Here is an 8409-nt window from a genome sequence, read left to right as displayed (position 1 = left end):
TTCCCCACCATTTTCTCAGAATTACTTTGGTTTCTGATGTTATTTTTATTTCCGTATGATTTTTTAGAATTTTTCTATTTCTTTGACTAATTTTGGGGGGTATTTATTTTAACATTGCACTGAGCTTTAAATCACTTTTGGTAGGATGACAGTCTCACTATATTAATTCTACCAGTGCATAAATATTTTAAACCTTTTCACTTTCTAGCTTCTTTCTTATTTCTTTCATTAGGTATTTGAAGTTTATATTGTAGATGCTATTGTAAATGTGAATATATTCGTGATCTCTTGGTGTATTTGTTGGTGTTGTATAGAAAGGCTCCTGATTTTGTAAGTTGACGTGGTGTCCTGCCATTTTGCTAAAATTGTCTAGACGTTTTCCAGTAGCATTTTGGGATCACTTAAATGTAATATCACATCATCTGCAAATTGAGATAATTTAACTTCTTTTTCTATTTGTACCGCTTTCTTTAATTTCCTTCTCTTGCCACATTATTCTGCCTAGAGAGAAGCATATCTTTAATTTTCATGAATCTGAATCCTTCCATTAAACATGTTTTGTCTTTTTGCCAAGGATCTTCAATTTATACTTGTGAAGTTTTGGTCTCACTTCTCCTTTGAGGTATGTCCATATGCAACCTGTTCCCTTCTGTTTGTGTCTTAGCTAAGGTTTTACTTCTGTAAACAGACATCATAACCAAAACAACTCTTATAGGGACAACATTTAATTGTGGCTGGTTTACAGATTCAGAGTTTCAGTCCCTTATCATCAAGACAGGAGCATGCCAGCATCTAGGCAGTCTTGACACTGGAGGATCTGAGAGTTCTACAGCCTTCTGAAAGCTTCTAGAAGACTGAATTCCAGGCAGGTAAGAGAACAGTCTCTCAAAACCCACCCCCATAGTGACAAACTTCCTCCAAGCCACACTGCCTAATAGTGCCATTCCTCGGCCAAGCATATTCAAACCACCAGTTTGTATGTTTCACTTCACTTTTTTTTTTTTTACTTTTTAATTGCTTAGCTTTATTACTTTCATGCCATTTATACTCTTACATATAATTTCAACGCATCCATTGTACATTTATTTATTTATTTATTTATTTATTTATTTATTTATTATTTATTTTCCATTTTCCAATGGCTGGTGTGTTGGGGTCTGAGACACAGATGGAAGAAAACTGGAGCTGCAATGAATGCAGACTTTTTATTTTTCATTTCCACTGACCAATAAACAGAAGTACAGGTGCACCCAACCACGGACATGCATTAACTCGTCATGAGAAATCTAGGTAGGCTAAGTAAGGTGAGAGAATGTTTGTCACTCCCAAAACTATCTGGAGAGGAAGAGTGGAGGGCTGGCATTGAGATACAATGTGGACAAGCTAAGTGGTCTCCGTCTGAAAGTTGGCATTCATCCACAAACGTTAAAAAAAAATAAGAAAAGGCTGTAGATTAAAAAAGAAACAGAAAATACTGCTTTCATAAAGATCTGATTGCCTTGGCACTGGCCCTGTGGGCAAAATCAAACACCCTCCTCCCCAGCTGTATCACAGGAGGGATGCTGGGGTTTTTAAAGGATGGAGCCTAGGGGATAGCGGTTCAGGTACAGATGATGTACTTTCAGACAATGGTCTGTAAAATCCAGGACTGACTGGTCAAGGTGACTGAAGGTATATTAGATATTTCCCCACAAAAATACTATTTGGATGCTCCCCGCTCCCTCCCTCCCCGGATGGGACACATCCTCCTATTTTTTTTTCTTTTCTTTTCTTTTCTTTTTTTTATTTTTTAATCCCTTGGGCAATACATAGCCTCACTTCCAATTTGAAACAAGTTAGTATAGGATACAGAGACAGAGAGAGCTTGAGACCGGTCCTTTGCGAGTGACCTCTGATGGCCACGCTTTGTTCTTTGTTCGGAGCTGGAGACCGGTGCCTGGGGGGCCTGGCCGCGGAACTGGGCGCCTCAGAGGCCGCGAGCGTCTCTGTGGACCAGGGCGCGGGCTCCGCACTGCTAGGTTTAGAATCTGAAGCCGCCTGGGCCGCGTCGCTTTTCGCCTCGCGGCCAGCGGCGGGAGCCTCAGTCTTTTTGGCCTCGCCCCCCTCCTGGGGCGCGGGATCCGGCGCGCGGGTGCCCTCGGCGCTCGGCGCTCGCCTCGCCGGCCTTGGGGGCCTCGCCGCCCATCGCGGGCCCGGGACAGGCCGCCTCCTGCTCAGGCACTGGCCGGGGCTCGGGCTGCTCCTCCGTGGCGCCCTCGCTCTTCTCGGGCTGGGCCTTGGGCGCCTCCTCCTTACCGGCCGCCTGTTGGTCGGCCTCCTTTTCCTCAGCCCATGCCTCCCCATCTGGAGTGTCCTTGGGCTTCTCTGCGCTCTCCTTGACCTCAGTGGTGTGGGCGGCCTTCTGGGGTTCTCTCTCCTTTGGGGTCCCCTCCTCCTCGGTGCCCGCGCCTTTAGCCTTCTTGTCTTTGTCCTTGGCCTTCTCCTCATTCACATTGTAACCCTTCTTGCTCAGCTTGCCTCCCATCATGGAGTTCCTCTCCTCAGAGGAGCCGATGAGAAGAGTTCACTTCACTTTTTTAAAGTATGTGCTTGAAAGTCACTCAGTCTATTTCATAGCAAGTGTTTATTGTTTCTCAAGACTGTGACTGCTAGAGAAATAACTCAGTGGTTAAGAGCATGTGTTCCTCTTGCAAAGGACACAAGTTCATTCAATTCCTGGCACCTACATGATAAATCACAACTATAAATCCAATTCCAGGAGGTGTACAAACAAACATACAGGCAGGCACTCACACATTTCAAACAAAAGATGAACAGAAAAGAATGCATATGTATATGGACTTTAATTAGTTCTGGGCCATTAGTACCTCTACCTGCGAAGAATGAATCAAAGTTTCAGACCTTTTTTCTTCCAGTGGTAGGTACTGAATAATCCTCAAATGATATCTCAAGCAGAAATATGGTACCATCACTTTAGAATATTATGTGGATAATGTATCGTTTTAAGGAATTCTACTTTTAAAAGGTAGTATTTGCTCTATCTCTTTCTCTCTTTGAGTCTTTGAGTGTGTGTGTGTGTGTGTGTGTGTGTGTGTGTGTGTGTGTGTGTGTGTGTATGGTGTGTGTGCATGTGTGTGTGTGTTATAAAGTGATGTGGATGTGTACAATACACATGTGTGCTATGTTGACTGTCTTGCAAAGGTTATTAAGATTGTATTTAACCATGCCCTTTTGAGTTTTGCATTTGTGTAGTTTTAACATATGTCATATAGGTCCATGGAGGTGAGTGATTAATTATTAGAGTTCTTTAATAATAAATACCACTGATGGGAATACTGAGGGACACTTTTTGGTTCTATGTTAGTGAGGCACATCCGTATTTCATCGAGTAGAAAGGAAGCTGAATGTGCACACTGTAAGTAGCCCAGCAGGTTACACTGCTAACTGTTCTAAGTTAACCTTTAACCTAGGTGTAACACAGATGGAGACTCAAGAGCAATGCAACAGCCTTGTGTATGTGTGAATCATTCACTACACAGAGAGAAGAATGCTGGATGTCTGACTAAAATGCAGTTTAAAGATTCAGTGTGTGTGTGTGTGTGTGTGTGTGTGTGTGTGTGTGTGTGTGTGTCTGTGTGTGTGTGTGTGTGTGTCTGTGTGTGTGTGTGTGTTCATTTGTTTCTATGGTAGCAAGCACAACATGGATCACCTTATTCCAGTACAACAGAAACTAGTACGGGTACAGAATTGCTCACAGAACTGAGAGAAAAATAACAAGGACAGAGAACAAGGCAAATGTGGGGACCCATAAAAAAAAGTTCCCAAGTGGTCATCGCCAAAGTATCTCTCATAAGTTGAGTGGGTTGCAATTTAGTTTGCTCATAATTCAAATCTGTGAGCAAAGCATATGTTCTACCTAGATGTGGCCATGTGTATACATTTTGGTCAGGGAACAGTGGGGCTCCTGATTGGTACCAAAGTCAAATAGGGTGGCATTGTTAAGAATTTGCAAATTTTGTGTTTTAGGGGGAAAACACCCAGACATATTGTAAGAATGAGCTTTCATCTTAAAATTAGGTGTAGGGATACTGGGATACTTCAGACTTCTGTGGCTGCTGACCATGATTTGGCTCATACTCTAACTTAAGTATGGTTCACCAACTTCAGATGGTTTATGTGATTGTATGACATTTGAATTTCCAGGAACTTTTCATAGGGTACATAAATGTGAGGGCTGGAGAGGGTGTTGGTACTGTTGGTCCTTAATGGGGGTTGTTTATAATTTGTAAGTAGTTGTGATCAAAGAAGAAACAAAAGAAAAATTCAGGCATCTCTATCTCTCTACCCTCTATAACCCTGTTGCCTTATCTAATGTTATGAGGTGAAACCAGAGAGAAGGGGATAAAAAGTGCGAAAAAGAAGAGTCCACAAAATAGCAAAGACCAAAAACATACACACAGAAACATAGCAGTCACACACATACAAAAACACACACAAAGACACATGTGAGTGCTATGATACTGAAAGTATCTTAGGAATTGTACTCATGAGGTTCTATAAGTTAAACATAAAAAAAAAAGTTCATTGGGGCCTTAGTGACAAAACCAAATCTCTGCTAAATGATGATTCTCTTAACACCCCCAACTAGGCAAACATGCAAATACGCACCAGGCAAGTCATTAATGGTTCATTTCCTATCAACCAACAGGGTGCTCCAGGTCAAAGCACAATGCAAGGTGGTAGGATTTAGACATCGACACTTCAAGAAAGATAGATCATGGTTTACACTAATGAATTCCTGAGTTAGCACCATCTCTTCCCACTTAGAGACTTGGCATGTTGGGAAACATCTGTAGACCTAGGATTTAGAGAAATAATATGTATGGGACCATGAATTTTTCCTGACACTATACAGCCTGTAAATCATAGAAGCGAGACACTCGCGATTGTTTCCAGTCCCTTCTGCCAACCCTCACTGCCTGACATTCAGCAGCAGGACCTCCCTTAAAGGTAACTAAAAGATTCAATGTCTGTAAAGGCCTTGACCACAAGAATTCACATTTTCCTCTTGGGTTATTTGTCTTTTTTCTATCTTTTATGTGACTTCTTTGTAATTAACAACATTAGCTACTTATTACCCCTTATAAATTGTGTCTTTATAATTTGACATATCCAAGTTTCCTATAGAATTTCTCTCTGGAACCGAAAATATATAAATATTTACACTGTTTGAACTGTCACTTCCTGCAGTTTCTTTGTGTTATTTCTTGCAAGGGTTTCTTTGCTCTTAGAGAAATGAATTAACTCATGACTTTTTATTTAACCTGTGGATTTCAGTCACAGACATTCTCAGGAATTCATGTTAATGGTCAACTGGAAAAAGGCATAGCTGTACTTTGTTGAAATGTTACACTGTGCTCAAGTGCCCTGAATTCCAGTACTGATGTAAAGCAGTGCTTTGAGATGTTACTTTCTTGTATACATCATATGTATGTATGTGGAGTGGTGCCTATTAATGTTTATGAAGATTTTTCACAAGTGTATAAATGTGAAAGCAAGAAATGTCAACCTTGGGTGCCATTCTTCAAGTGTAAGCCTCCTTGACTTTGTTATTTAAAAAATCACTCACTCACTCTCACACACATACACACATATACATACACACACACCACACTGCATTTGCTACTATGTGCCTGTGGAGGTCAGAGGATAATTTGTGGGAAGCAGGTCTCTCTTCCAACCATGTGAATTCCTGAGGATTGAACTCAGACCATGAAGGTGCATGTCAAGCCCCTTTACCTTGTGAGCCGGTTTACCCTTATAAGTGCACCCTTATAACAGGATGCTCTAAAACTCATGGACATTCACTTTCCTCTACCTCCAGAGTAATAAGATGTCTGGCTTTGAATACTATAAAGGATGAATGGTAAATTCTTCTAAACATTTAGAAAAGAAACTGTGATAGTCCTCTATCCTCCTTTCCATTTTGGCAGAGTTGGGGATTGAACCTAGGACATCCTGTGTCAAATACTCTACCACTGAGCTACAGGTCCTGCTCTCTAATTCCTGTCAGAGGATAGAAGTTGATGGTATCCTTTCTATTCCAGTCTCTGAAGCCAGCCTTTCATAAATACCACATTCAACAAAGAACAGAAACAAAGGTATCTGTCACAAACAAACATTCAAAGCATAAAACAAATCAGCACATTGTCCAGATGTGGTTTGGGCAAGCCTGCCATGTCAAGACATAAGTTGCAGAGGAAGAAGGATCGAGAGTTCAAAATTACTTTAACCTTAATAATGAGCCGGAGGACAGCTTAGACACTGCACAATAGGAACTGTCAATGGAACAAAACAACCATAAAGCACATTTCCCTGGACTTCTTATCCTTTACCAAAGCTTTCCAGTACCAGAGGGATTGTTGTGTCTTGAGGGGCTTATCATTGGTTTATAGGGGAAGGAACAATGAAGAAGCAAGAGTATACTGTCCTTCTGTAGCTACTGATGGTGCTGGGTTTCTTAATGGACAGGAGCAGGTAGAATTATCTATACATCAACACAACAAACATGCTGAAAACATCACATGCAGAATATATCAACAATAAATTCTAAAGGAAAAGCCATATCGCACTCTACCACAATCCTAGTATTTGTCCATCAGTCTGTCTGAGTGAAGGCTCCCTCTGGGATTTCTTCATCAATGTTCCTGCCAGCGCTGTCTACAGTTTCAGGCTTTATGGAACACATATCAGGCCTTGGAGTGTGTTCTAACAAGGTATACACCTTCCTAAGCTCCACAGCAATTGGAGAAAAATTTCTAGAAGGATCCAAGGCTCAGCAACACTGGACAGCAGCATGGGACTTCCACACGGTCAGAAGTGGTCAGAGGTCTAGAAACTCAACTTTACTCAACTCACTGCTCAGCTTAGGGCACAGTCATATTCAGGCCTGCAGCCCCATGCCTTTCACAGGACCACACCCACTCCGAGTACCCTGAACAGCCATTTCTGCCATCCCTGCCCTGGGCACACTGGTGGAACCCTGAAACAACACCACCTCAGGATAATAGACCACACACCAAATTGGCTAGGAAGCTTGACCCTTCTAGAATCCTGCCCAACTTCTTGTAATTGCCTGAGGTAGTACTTTCAAATAAAACTACAATCTGGTGGTACCTCTCCCCAGATCCCAAGATCTCAGCTAACACAAGGAGAGTGGTAATTTTCCATAGTATACTGGTAACCAAGTGCTTAGGAATCACATGACTGACCAAAAATCTGTTTCTGTTGTAGTGATTTACTAAGAAATTTATGTAGATATAAGAGTGAAGGATATTTGCATTTTAGGATAATGTTAAGTTAAATTATTTGTAATCCATAATATATAAGCATGAACTGTTACTAAATAAAAATGTGCATTATCTGTGTTGTTCTGTTGACCTTTTGCATGGTGTCAAACAATATAAGGGGTGCGTGGGATGAAGACATTCAGATTCCAACTTTTTTTATTTATTTATTAACTTGAGTATTTCTTATTTACATTTCGAGTGTTATTCCCTTCCTGGTTTACGGGCCAACATCCCGCTAGCCGCTCCCCCTCCCTCATCCTCCCCCAATTGCCAGCCTCCCCCCAACAATCACGTTCACTGGGGGTTCAGTCTTAGCAGGACCCAGGGCTTTCAAGCTTTCCAGTTCTTTCTCTGATTTCTTCAACGGGGGTCCTGTTCTCAGTTCAGTGGTTTGCTGCTGGCATTCGCCTCTGTATTTGCTGTATTCTGGCTGTGTCTCTCAGGAGAGATCTACATCTGGCTCCTGTCTGCCTGCACTTCTTTGCTTCCTCCATCTTGTCTAATTGGGTGGCTGTATACGTATGGGCCATTTATCAATGAGTGCATACCATGTGTGTTTTTCTGTGATTGGGTTAGCTCACTCAGGATGATATTTTCCAATTCCAACCATTTGCCTACGAATTTCATAAAGTCATTGTTTTTGATAGCTGGGTAATATTCCATTGTGTAGTAGAACCCCATTTTCTGTATCCATTCCTCTGTTGAAGGGCATCTGGGTTCTTTCCAACTTCTGGCTATTATAAATAAGGCTGCTATGAACATAGTGGAGCACGTGTCTTTTTTATATGTTGGGGCATCTTTTGGATATATGCCCAAGAGAGGTATAGCTGGATCCTCAGGCAGTTCAATGTCCAATTTTCTGAGGAACCTCCAGACTGATTTCCAGAATGGTTGTACTAGTCTGCAATCCCACCAACAATGGAGGAGCGTTCCTCTTTATCCACATCCTCGCCAACAGAAAAACACACATGGTATGCACTCATTGATAAGTGGATATTAGCCCAAATGCTCGAATTACCCTAGATGCACAGAACACATGAATCTCAAGAAGGATGACCAA

General features: G+C 41.7%; 1 pseudogene; it reads right to left on the bottom strand.

Annotated features, from left to right (window-relative positions):
* Positions 1–1146: 1146 nt before the first annotated feature.
* Positions 1147–2574, bottom strand: LOC134480260 (brain acid soluble protein 1-like; annotated as a pseudogene).
* Positions 2575–8409: the final 5835 nt, after the last annotated feature.

This window comes from Rattus norvegicus, chromosome 9, assembly GCF_036323735.1.
Source record: "Rattus norvegicus strain BN/NHsdMcwi chromosome 9, GRCr8, whole genome shotgun sequence".
In the NCBI taxonomy this organism is placed as follows: Eukaryota; Metazoa; Chordata; class Mammalia; order Rodentia; family Muridae; genus Rattus; species Rattus norvegicus.
This window is presented reverse-complemented; position numbering and strand designations above follow the sequence as displayed.